This window comes from Carettochelys insculpta, chromosome 26, assembly GCF_033958435.1.
Source record: "Carettochelys insculpta isolate YL-2023 chromosome 26, ASM3395843v1, whole genome shotgun sequence".
NCBI lineage: Eukaryota > Metazoa > Chordata > Testudines > Carettochelyidae > Carettochelys > Carettochelys insculpta.
In genome coordinates, this window is record NC_134162.1 from 1,277,346 (window position 1) to 1,289,807 (window position 12,462).

A 12,462-nucleotide genomic window follows, 5' to 3' on the forward strand; every position below is an offset into this window, starting at 1 on the left:
TGGCTGCTGCAGGATCTGAGCCAAAGCAAAGCAAACACTGTCTGTAGCCCTGTCCTGTGATTGCTCTGCAGCGGTACTCATTGTGCCAGCCTCTCCCAGGCCATGGGACATGGTGTGAGGGGAATGTGCCACTTGCAGCCCTGCTTCTGCACAATCCTCCAGGTTCCCACTCTGCGCAGGGTGGAACAGCAGTACCAGCTGGGTGTGTAGTGGTGATGTTTGTGGGGACCAAGCCAAGGGGACAGAGGCCACAGTCACTCTAACTTGGCACCAGCAGCGCTGTGTCCGTAGGCGTTCACCTGTTGGGGTGGGGATGGGGCACTTGCAGGTTTAAACTAGTGCAAATAGTGGAAGTCTTTAAATCGTGACTTGAGGAGTTGAGTAACTCAGCCAGAGGTTAGTGGTCTGTCACAGCAGCAGGCGGCTGAGGTTCTGTCGCCTTCTGCGGGAGGTCAGATGAGTGGATTATGATGGTCCCTTCTGATGACACAGCCTGAGAAACAAACACGCAGGTGATGGGAGAAGAGAACGTGCCGATGGGGTGTGTGACAGCAAAAATATTAGTCCTTGGGAGCAATCAGTTAAGCTAATTAGCTCATCCATTTAAGAAATAGCTAATGCAGTGAGGCCTGAAGACTGTCTCCAGCAAGGCACTCATCTACTTGCTACAATGTCAGTCTAATTTCCCTAGTAAACTCCCTCCCCGCACTGGGAGAGAGTGGCACAGGACAACGTATGCATATTCTGTGCTCTGCTGGCTGGCGCTGGGTGAGGCAGCTGGGGTCGAGGGAGTGAGTGAACGAGCTGGCAGGCACTTCATTCAGCATGTGGCATGTCTTAAAGCAGCAGCTGTCCTGGGAGTTGCATCGGACCTGAGGACAACCGGGCAAACCTGCACTCTGCCACTGTTACTGGCACTGCTCCAAGAGGCCATGTTGTGCTAGTGGTCTGCATTCCACGCATGAGTATTTGAGGTTTCTATTCCCATTGACAAGGATGGGAGCAGGCTCCACCCACTAGGCTGGGATTGGGGCATAGTCTGTTGTTTTACTGTCATTGTTATTTGGGGCAGCATAGGTGGTTTCCTACCCACTGGACTTGAAATTGGCTTGGAATTCCCCCCCTAGGCTCCCTGTATGACCTTGAATTATGCTTCTGTTCCTCAGTTTTCCCATGTGTAAAATGGGAGATGATAGGCCCCCTTTGTAAAAGCTATTGGCTCTACAGATCTCAAGTGCAGCTTGCTTCACAGTGAAGGGGTGAGGGTGTATGCATTCAAAAAAAGCTCAGTAGGAATCACGTACCCACCACTAGAATGCAGCCATCTCTGAGCATTCACTTCTCTGGGGTAGGTGTTTTTACCCATCTGCCTGGCTTTGTCATCTACCACTGCCATCACAGGCACATGGGGTCACCCTCCAGAACTGAGTGATACTCCTCAGTCATCTCTCCTCTCCTGAGCACAGTGGAATGGTACTGCAAAGAGTGAGGGGAATCTAGAGGGAGGACCTGGAACCCTTAAGAAACATGAGGGGTTCTCAGGTAGAACCTCACGCTAAGGACCAAAGATGTCTCTTACACAGACCTCTGTTCCTATGAATGTTTTGGAGCTCTTGGGTCAAGTACACACAGACAAAGCAAGGCAGCCCAAAGCATTGACTAAAAATCCCTCCCCCCTCATTAGGTCGGATCTCACGTAGTTGGTATCCCATAGCATAGCCAAGTCTAGGTCTCCATCCATCCATCTTCCAGGGAAAATGCAGCGCAGGAGAGCTGAGTTTGTAAGGACTGAAACCAGGCAGGTCACTTGACACCAGAAACCTTCAGGGCCTTTTTCGAAAAAAGGCTCCCTTCCCATTACAGGCTACCTTTTAATAAGGCTCTTGGCTAGCTGAGGCTGACCAGAGCAGCTCAGGGTGTGGTTAATTGGGAGCCCTCCAGTTAGTGTGAAGGCAAGTGGGTATTTTGCAGGCATTTGTTTTATGCTCTCTGTCAGCATGTGCCCTATGCCTCTAATGAGGCTGTTTCTGCCACTGCACTGACCGGCTGGACTCTGCTGACACACGGGCAGTGCACTTCAGATACAGCGCTGCCAGGCTCCAGCCCCACAACCACCAAGCCTGGATGGCTGACTGTGCCCATGTCTGGAAAGTCCTAGTGGCAATGGCAGATGGCAGCATTCCCATGCATTTATAAATGGCACTAATTAGGGCTATTAACGCTTCCCTCGCTCAGAGGGGGAATGCGAGGCTTAGCTCATTAATGTGCATAGAGCAATTTGAGAGCTCCTTGGGTGAAATGTGCTACAGCGGTGGAAAGGCCATTGCTGCAGACCCACTGTGTGCTGCAGCTGTTTGAGGGATCCCATATTCCTGTCCAGGCTTTCTAAATGCTCTTTCCTTTCCTAGAGACAACACTGCCATTAAGGACTTGCAAACTCGCCCATCATGATGTAGTGCTACCACCCTCCATTAGCACTCAAGAAAGATCTTCGAGTCACCGTGGATAGTTGCCTGAAAACATCCACTCGCTGTGCAGAGCAGTCTGAAAAAGCTAGGAGAATGTTAGGAGCCATTAGGAAAGGGATAGAGAGTAAAGCCACCAATACTGTAATGCCGCTGTATAAATCTATGGTACGCTGACGCCAGAAATATTGCAGGCAGTTCTAACTCCCTCATCTCAAAAAAGTTGTGTTTAAAGGTACAGAGAAGGGCAACAAGGGTATGGAACAGGTTGTGGTGGCAGAAAGACTGGGGACTTCTCAGCTTAGAAAAGAAGCAACTCATGGTCCGGGGGAGCTGGTGGAGGGCTGTAAAAATCACATGTGGTTTGGAGAAAGTGAACTGCGAAGTGTTTTTCCTTTCCCAGACCACAAGAACAGAGGTCTCATGAGGAAGTGAAGAGCTGGCAGGCTTAAAGGAAACAAAAGGAAGTATTTTTGCACACAGTGCAGTTAACCTGTGCAGCTCTGAGGTGGACTGTGTCCTGCAGAACCCATGCCAGGAACGATAGAGCGGTGGGTTTCAACCTGTGTGCCGTGAGAACTGTCCAAGGGTGCTGTGAAATTTGGCACTATCCCCTTGCTGTGGCTCTTAGTAGAGCCACTGTGAGGGGAAATGTCAACCCCACAGGGCCCCATTTGTGCTGGGAGGCAGCTGAAATGCTGCTTTCCAGCCCAGACGAGCTGGTGGGGAGCTCATCCCCTTGCTGCTGTGGCAAAGGGGAGGGAGGGAGGGCAGGACCCTGTTTGGAGGTGGGTGTGGCTTAAATGCTGTGTCCTGGTTCCAATGGGCTGGCCAGGAGGGGAGCTGCTGTCAGTGGTTATTCAACATCCCTCACGCATGCAGAACGGGAAGCGACAGTCTAGGCAGGAGTACTGCAGAAAGGGATCTAGGGATGATAGTGGACCACAAGTTAAATATGAGTCAACAGTGTGATGCTGTTGCTAAAAAGCAAACATGATTGTGGGATGCATTAACAGGTGTGTTGTGAGCAAGACACAAGTGATCATTCTTCCGCTCTACTCTGTGCTGGTTGGGCCTCAGCTGGAGTATTGTGTCCAGTTCTGGGCACCACATTTCAAGAAAGATGTGGAGAAATTGGAAAGGGTCCAGAAAAAAGCAGAAAACAATTAAAGGTCTAGAGAACATGAGCTATGAGGGAAGACTGAAAGAATTGGGCTTGTTTAGCTTGGAAAAGAGAAGTTTGAGGGGGGACATGATAGCAGTTTCCAGGTATCTAAAAGGGAGTCATAAGGAAGAGGGGAAGAACTTGTTCTTCTTGGCCTCTGAGGATAGAACAAGAGGCAATGGGCTTAAACTGCAGCAAGGGAGGTTTAGGTTGGACTTTAGGAAAAAGCTCCTAACTGTCAGGGTGGTCAAACAGGGGAATAAATTGCCCAGGGAGGTTGTGGAATCTCTATCTCTGGAGATATTTAAGAACAGGTTAGATAGATGTCTATCAGGGATTGTCTAGACAGTACTTGGTTCTGCCATTGGGGCAGGGGGCTGGACTCGATGACCTCTCAAGGTCCCTTCCAGTCCTAGCGTTCTATGATTCTATGGCACTGAGCAGATTTTGAAGATGTCTATACTCCCTGTCCAAGGCAGTGTGTGTGTGGTGGATTTGAAACATTAATGCATTTGATCCTTGTTTCGTTCATTGTATGCAAACTATCTTGCAAACTGTGGTGATGCGGGGGACGTGTGTATGTGTGGAGCTCCTGATGAGGGTAACCGAGGCGACCAGGTGACACCTCTGGGCTGCAGACAAAGGAGGAGGTGGAGCCTGAGGGGTCTGAATTGGAACTGGGCGGTGGGAAGCAGTGAGTCTGGGCTAGGGGGGAGAGAGAGACAAAGGAGGGGGCCAGGCCCCGGCTCTGGGGGCCCTCGGGGCCTCCTTTCTCCAACACATATTGAACTGGCTCTGTGCTGGCTGCACTGACTCCTCTGTATGATGCGGTGCCCTTGTTGGCTAATAAACCTGCTGTTCTCCTGCTGAGTGTGAGTCACTCCTGCCTGTTGATGGGGTGCAGAGCCTGGGGAACCCTGGACCCCATCACACAAACCTCTCTAGTAAGACTGTAACCATAGTAACTGTGATGTTCATGAGCAATCAATTCACCTGACAATGGTGGGTGTGCCATGGAATTGTTCGTTTGTCTCATTGAAGTGTGCTGTGCTACTGAAAGGTTGGGACCCGCCAGCATAGAGGAGTCCTCCAAGGGAGGCTAGAGAGTCAGCCAAAGGGAGCAGACAATCAGGCGTCTGGAAGGCCCTATAAGAGGAGCTGCAGTGGCAGAACCTGCTCAATGTGGCAGAAGCTCTCCAGGGGAGACAACCTACGGGACTGGTGGCTGGCATTGAAGCGGCATCTCAGAGCTCACTGTGGAGGGGTACTGAGACTGAAGATGGTCAGTAGGTACTAACAGACTCTGGTAGAGCCCTGAGGAAAGGGCGAGGGTTCTGCAAGCTACCAGGGACATAGCAGTTGTATGCAAAATTTGGTCTTGGAATATAGCTGGTACCCAGAGGGTCCCTGGGCTGGGACCTAGAGTCAAGAGAGAACTGGATGCCCCTCAACCTCCAATTAGCAACTGGGAGGTTGCCTGGATCTTGGCATCCCAGAAACGGATGTTCGGGTGGGGGGGAAGAGAGGCATTGCATACTAGTGAGCCAGCCAGAGGGATGGACCTAGATGGGCTGTGCCACAACCCAGACACCCTTTCCAGGAGAGGAGCCCTGGAGACCCCTCTCGAGCGGAGCAGGGAACAGACTGTGGTGAACTGAAGAGGAGAAGCCTTGGAGACCCCACCATCTGAGTGGGGAACCACCTGGGAGGAACAGACTGAGACAGCACCAAGGCAGGCCCTGCTGAATGTGCCCTCTGAGTGGGATTTGACGACACCCAGAGTGACTCGGCCAAGTAGCCAAAAAGGTGAAAAAAGGACCGAGGCGGTGCAGCCATGCACTCGGCCAGATGGGGGCGCTCACAGGTGAGTGCCACCCTAGTACAAACTCATTGCTAGGGGGTGTTAAGAAAGCCAAAATAGAACCAGCTTAAAACAATGAGATCTGTTAATGACGAAGTTCATCAATGGCCGTTAGTGAGGATGGTTGGGCACGACCGCCATGCCCTGGGCCAGTGGTTTTCAGCTGATGTGCTGTGACACACTGGTGTGCCACGAGAACTGTCCACGTGTGCTGTGAAATGTCATCCATTTCTCCTTACCACAGCTCTGTGCAGAGCCAGCACGGGGGGGAAATTGATGACCCTGCCCCATCTGGGGCTCAAGCAGACTGGCTGCCTGAGGCTCAGCTGGCTCAGGGTTGGTCAATCTCCCCCCATAGTGGCTCTTTGCAGAGCACTGCAGGGGGAAATGCTGACCCCGCAGGAGCCTGTTTGCATTGGGAGGCAGCTGAAATGCTGCTTCCAAACCCAAAAAGGCTGATGGGGGAGTCTCCCTCCTCTCCCAGCTGTTGCAAGGGGGAGGGAGGGCAGGAGCCTGTTGAAGCTGGGACATGGTTTAAGTGACCCATCCCAGCTCCAATGGGCTGGAGAAGAGGGAAGCCTGCTCTCTAGAGCCACCCCCTCCCCGACAAACCTTGCCCACCACTTTGCTCACCAGCAGGCCCAAGCTTCCCACTAACCTGGTAGGTTGCTATTTACTCTACTTTGCGTTTTACTCCGATCCATTGAATTTTAGTTGTTTCAGTGATTTAATAAAAAATATTCTTTTAAATGGTACAGATATGAAAAGGCAAAATTCAGACGTCCGAGCTGAATGCTGCATGTGGGACAGATTTAGGGCTAGGAATAGTTGGAAGTAGTTGAGTTGAGCAGATTTTGCAAATGTCTGTGCTCGCTGTCGAAGATCAGTGAATTCTAGGGCTGGAAGGGACTTCAGGAGGCCACTCAGTTCCACCCTCCACCCAAAACAGGACCAACCCCAACATCAAAGGAAGGGAAGGGATCTTTTTAATGGTGTGAGATAATTGCTGCCTTTGTTCATACCTAGTGTTAATGTGTCAAATCTGAGTATGAACCCCAGTTCACAAATCTCCCTATGCAATCTGCTTTTAAAGCCTCTTCGTTGTAGGATGCATATTCTCAGGTCTTTAACAGAATGACCCACTCCGTTGAAATGCTCACGGACGGGCTTATGTATATTGAGATTCCCAATGTTTGCTCTGTGGCCGTTCATTCTTCGAAGTGTTTGCCCAGTTTGTCCAACAGAAGTTATAGAGGGGCATTGCTGGCACATGACGGCACCAATAATATTGGTCAAGGTACAAGAGAATGAGCCCTGATCTTGTAATTAACGTGATTAGGTCCAGTGATGGTAACCCCCAGAATAAATATGTGGACAAAGTTGGCAGCGAGGTTTGTTGCAAGGAAAAGTTCCAGGATTAGTGTTACTGTGGTGTAGCCTGTGATTGCTGGTGAGATTCCTCATTAGGTTAGGAGGCTGTCTACAGGAGAGAACAGGCCTGTCACCTAGGGCCTTCGGAGTGTAGCATCATGTCCCAGTATAGGTTGTAGGTTTTTAATGATGCGTTGCAGGGGTTTGAGCTGGGGGCTGTAGGAAATGACAAGTGGTGTTCTGTTGTTGACCTTCTTGGGCCCATGTGTGGGTCTGATCTGGCACCATGGCTAACTGGAAAGTCAAAACTCTCTCTCTCTCCTCTCTCTGCAAGCATGGAGCCCTGTACTAGCTTTGCTGTCCCTCAAGCAGATAGGCAAGCCTCAGCATGGGCAGGGACCGTGGGTTGGGGGAGCCCTTAAGGGCACACCTGGCTGCAGCTCCCAGAAGGGCTTGCCATCCAGGCGACCCTGTTGGCTGGGGTTCCAGGACCCGTTCTGTCAAGAAAGTGGCTGCAGAGTCTATCTGCTTCCTGCCGACAGCGTATCGACACAGCGAGCCGCTTTTGTGTGTGGACGCGCTCTGTCGAAAGAGGTTTTATCGGAAGATCCCTTCCGACAGTGACGTCTGTTGACAGAGTGCCATAGTGTAGACATAGCCTCAGCGTCATCCTAGGAAGAACCAGAAAGCCTTGGGCTGTGCTGGGTCAGGGTTCCCCGGACCACCTGTGACACTTCTTCCAAATTGCTGTCAGGTAGTGCTGGGAATGTGAGAGTTTAATCCCTCGTAGTGGTTCTGTCTCCCTGCTGTAATTGTGGCTCTTCTCCTTACTCATGTGAGGCTCTGCATCTCTGTTCTTTTTTCCTATTACTGAGTTCTTGGCTTCACTGGCCCCTTGCGCTGCGAAGCCCCAGCAGTGACTTGTGTTGTGCAGAACTGGGCTCAGTTTTGGATCTGTCTTTCTCTTTGGGTTTTGGTGCCTCCTTGGAGAGGGGGAATGAGAGAACTTGACTTACCTGCTCAATGCTCTTCCTGCTTTGCAGCTCTCGGGAAGAGTGTTTGTGCACAAAGCAGCCCAGCCCCTGACCTGCTGAAACCCTCCAGCCCCATCCGTGCTGGTTAGTGGGTTGCTGGAGCAAGCACAGGAGGCACTGAAGCTGGAAAAGGAGAAGAGAACATGAAAACACGGGGTGTGCGGCACAATTCTCATAACATCTTGTTATCCTTGTAAGGATCTGTCCTCAGCAGGGACTCAACCCACCACCTTGTGATCTATAAGAGTCTCCTTGAGCTAACTCCCCATGTGTCTGCTCCAGGGCAGTAACTAAACTTGCATGGTCTTGCCACTTGAGGGGGCTAACAGCCACCCTGTTTGCAGGGTAAGACAGAGACCTCCAAACCCTTCCTCACTGCCTGCCAGAGAAGGCTCCTCAGTAGAGTGAGGTGAGCAGCCTGCTCCTGGACGGGTTCCCTGTGCCGTTTTGCCCACAGGCCAGTTTGTGTGGCCGCTGTAGCCTTACATGTGTGAAGTGGATTCTCCCCATGGCTGGGATGTGGAAAGCTGCCTGGGCTCTGAAACGCCCCGGGGCCTTGTGACATGGTTCTGTCTCCCAGAAGAGCAGGTGGAGGGAGTCACTGGAAGCCAGCCAGGCTGAGAGAGGAAGGAAGGGCAAGTGGGTGAGAGGGATGGGGTGTCACAAACTCTTAGGCCACTCCTGGGAAGTATTCTGCCAGCACTTGGCCAATATTAGGGAGCTACCCCTAGGCCTCAGTCTTAAAGCAGAAGGGCCCTCCGTCCGGGGTGGGGGGGAGCCTGGGACAAGGAGCTAAGGGGCTCCCTGGTTCCAGGGATGGAGGGTTGCCTGGCTCTCAGGCCTGGCCGCAGGAGCTCAGAGGGTGAAGGCTTGATGAGCGTGCCCCTAGTTCTGCCTGGGCTAGCGTGACAGGTCCTGGATAGAATCAATGAGTTGATATAGGATCACAATCAATGGCAATTTGCGGCTGCCTGTGCTGCTGCTGCCGTCTAGCTGCACCAAGGCAGTTTTATGGCCTCCTTCAGCTTCCTGATCACATTAGCTGTGGGGTTTCTCCCTTACTGCATTAGGAGTGGCGGCCAGAAATCAATCTCGCCTGGCCGGCGTGAGAGGGAGGAGGGTGGGAACAGACTGTCCTGCTTGCTGAAGGCTGCTCCTACCTCCCGCCCTGGGCTCAGCCTGGCCCTGGTGTCTGAGCTACTGCATCGCAGGCAGACGAAAGGAGGGGAAATGCTTCATTTCAACTTCTCTCTCTGGCTCTCCTGCATCTTGCTGCAGCCCTGGCTTGCCCCTGTTAAGAGGGATGGGGCACACAGCAGTGGGAGGGTAAGGAAGGCTTCTTTTTTTCTCTGATCCCCCCTCCAGCACTACTTCTTGCTCAGGGGGCCCTTGCTGAAGCAGGGTTCCTTCCCTCAGGCTTTTGAACACCCCAGGCTGGGGGTGTTTAACAACCGTGGGAGGCAGGTCAGAGCAAGCCCCGGGGGCTGGAAGCTGAATCTAAAGCTGCTGTGGCTAGAACTAAGGTGCCCATGTTCGAGTGGGGGCAGGGGGGGGAATTAACCATTGGAGCCACGTACCAAGGGCCAGGGTGCAGCCTCCAGTACTTGGAGCCTGCAGATTGAGCGTGGGCGTCTTTGAACAGCAGCACACCCTTGTTGTCGCTCAGCTGCAAGCCAGAGGCTTGATGGAGACTGGTTTAAATGGTGGCATGGGGGGCAGGGAGTGCAAGGGGCTGCAGCCCTAGCCTGTCCCACACCCTCATCACACCAGGCTGTGCTGTAAGTGGTGTTTCCCCAAAGCTGCTGCTCCCAGGGTGAAGTAGCCCTCTGCTCTCCACTGGCTTTCTCAGAGCCCTCGAAGCACCAGGTGCAGGAATCCCTGGTGCAGCCCCCAGCCTGTGTTAGGGAAGAGGGGAGGCCAAGTGGTCAGTGTTTGCATTGGGCCTTGCAGTTCACTCCCCACCCTGCATCTTCTCCAAGGGGCCTTATTTCCCCCCAACTCCCATCCTCCAGATAGCTCTGTGCTCCCCGGCTCCTCTCCCTGAGCCCTGCAGTGGGGCTGCTGGGCTGCGAATGGGCGTGCGAGCCAAAGCGTCATGCAGACGGGGAGGAGGTCTGTCCTAAAATGACGTGATTGAAAAAACAAAGCCCGAGTAAAAGCTCCAGGGCCACTGTAACTGCTGGCAGCGTGGCGCCGGCCTCAGCAGTGAGCTAAGGGCAGGGTTGGTTTGAGAGCATTGGAAAGAGAGAAACATGCAAGTTTGCCCTGGCAAGGGGAGAGACGGTGTGAGGTACACAGAACGGCCCCAGTGGGCTGGCTGGGGGCACAGAGACCTGTACACACGCCCAGTCCCCTGCACACACCCAGGCATGCACACGCACACACCCACTGCCCTGTGCCCACACACCCAGTGCCCACCCAGGTGTGCACATGCACACACCCAGTGCCTGGCACCCACCCAGGCATGTGCACACCCCCAGTGTCCTGTGCCCACCCAGGCGCACACACCCAGTGCCCTGCACCTGCCCAAACTGACATGCATGCACACACACACCCATTGCTAAGCACTCACCGAGGCACACACCCAACCTGACACGCACACCCACTGCCATGCGCCCCCCCCACACTGACGCGCACACCCTGCGCCCACGCACACCCACTGCCGTGCACCCACCCACACTGACACGCACACCCAGCGCCCTGCTGCCCACCCGCCCCGTGCCATACCCCCACCCGGGCAGCCTCACAGAGGTGCGGACACGACCCCCGCCCCCCGGCCCGCGCGGACAGGCAGCGCAGGCGCACGGCCCCGCTCCCCCGCTTGCGGCGCGCCCTGGGGGGGCAGCGCCGCACGTGGCCCCTTGCGGGGCGGGATGCCGGGCTGGCCGGGCAGGGGGCGCCCGCCGGAGCCGATGCAGCGGGATGTGAGAGGCATCACAATGGGGAGCGAGCGGGGCCGGCGCTACCGCAGCGCGGGGGGAGGCGCGGGAGGGGGCGCCCAAGTTCTGCAGCGCTCCGGAGGCAGCGGCCGCCGCGCCTGCCCGGTAAGCCGGGCCCGGGGCACGGAGCGCGGCGCTGGCCGCCGGGGGAGCGGGGCAGGGGACCCCCGGGGACGTGCAGCCAGCGGGCCGGGCCGGGGGCTGAGCCGGCGCACGGGCGGCAGGGGAAGTTGGAGGGGGTCCCCTCCTGGCACGGGGCGCCCGGGCGGGGGCAGCTGAGGGCTCGGGCCCCGGGGGCTGCCCACAGAGGGGGCTGGAGGAGTTCTCCGGATTTACACCGGTGTAACCTGGCCCCCGTGCTCCCTGGGGTCCCCCCCCCCCCAGTGAAGCTGGAGCACCGGTGCCTGGGGCAGCCCAAGCCCAGCTGGCTCCGTGGGCGAGGGCCCTGGCAGAGGGCAGGCTGGCAGCCAGGGGCGTTCTGCGCCCGGCTCCGCTCCACTGGGCCCCCGGCCACGCTGCGACCGCAGTCAGAGGCGGGGGCCTCCGGTGCTGCCATGGGCTGTCCCCTGCCGGGCGGCTGCTGAGCCCACCTGGTGGGATTTCCCTCGAGGGGGTGACCCTTAAAGTGGCAGGGCAGGGCAGGGCCTCGTCCCAGCTAGAAGCCGTTCACGGGCTGAAATTAATCCAGATCCCCGGGCGCCGTCCTGTGTCTGTGTGGCACTTCCCTGGCCCCGGCCCTGCATGCCCCGGCCACTCTTAGTGCATTGTCCCTGGGGAGCCAGGGCATCTGTGCTGCAAAAAGCCTGCACAGCAGCAAGTCGAGCTGGGGCTCCAGCCTGGGGGCAGTGGCCACACTGCTGGTCTTAGCGGCCTCATGGCACGAGCCCAAGTTTGTAGGCCTGGCCCTGAGACGGGCTGCTATGGGTTCCCCCCAGCATAACCGCACCTTGAGAGACTTGCCCAAGGTCACACGGTGAGTCGGTTGTGGTGGGGCCTGAGCAGCGACCTAGTCACTGGGCACATCCTTTAGTTGCTGGCACGTGGTGACCTTGCAGCTCCCTTGTCATTCCTCCTGCAGCCCCACACCCCTGACCAGGCAACAGGGACCTCTCGGGGTGAGCGCACCCCCAGCCTTTCCTGCTGTGGGGGAGAGCAGTGGGCCTGGCTGTGCCCAGCATCCCAGAGCTTTCCTGCTGGGCTTTTGCACCTCTGCCTGCAAGCTCTTCGATCCCCCTAGTGGGTGATGCTCCCTAGAGCAGGGACAGTCCCCGTTTGGAGGCGCCCAGCAGCCTCCTGCTTGGATCAGCTGTGGGGGTTGGGAGTTCTGGGAGGAGCTGGGGTCAGACAGTGGGTGGCAGGGAGCAGAGAGGTCTAGTGAAGTTCATAGGAGGATGGTGACCTGCGTCAGGGTGCAGCAGGGTCTCTGGGTACTCGGTGTCCTTCAGTCATTGTCTCCGGCACTGCCCCATGTTCCATTTTAACCTCTTCACCATCCCTTCTTCGGACTGATCCTGATCTCATTTACCTTGGTGTAAATCCAGAAAAACTGCCCTGATTTCAGTGCAGTGACCTCTGGATTTATCCTTGAGATTCCACCCCCCACTCATCTGTCATGCTGCACAATGCC

General features: G+C 55.5%; 1 protein-coding gene across 3 annotated transcripts in view; it reads left to right on the forward strand.

Annotated features, from left to right (window-relative positions):
• SYT2 (synaptotagmin 2) overlaps positions 1 to 12,462 on the forward strand; it is a 182,347-nt gene that overhangs the window by 77,670 nt on the left and 92,215 nt on the right. Inside the window, exon 1 of one of the 3 annotated variants that reach the window (XM_074977595.1) lies at positions 10,879 to 10,940. The exons of the other annotated variants lie outside the window; for them this stretch is intronic. The gene's annotated coding sequence lies outside the window, so the exon portion shown is untranslated. Of the gene's footprint in view, positions 1 to 10,878; positions 10,941 to 12,462 lie in introns of those variants that run through there. 3 annotated transcript variants of the gene reach the window in all.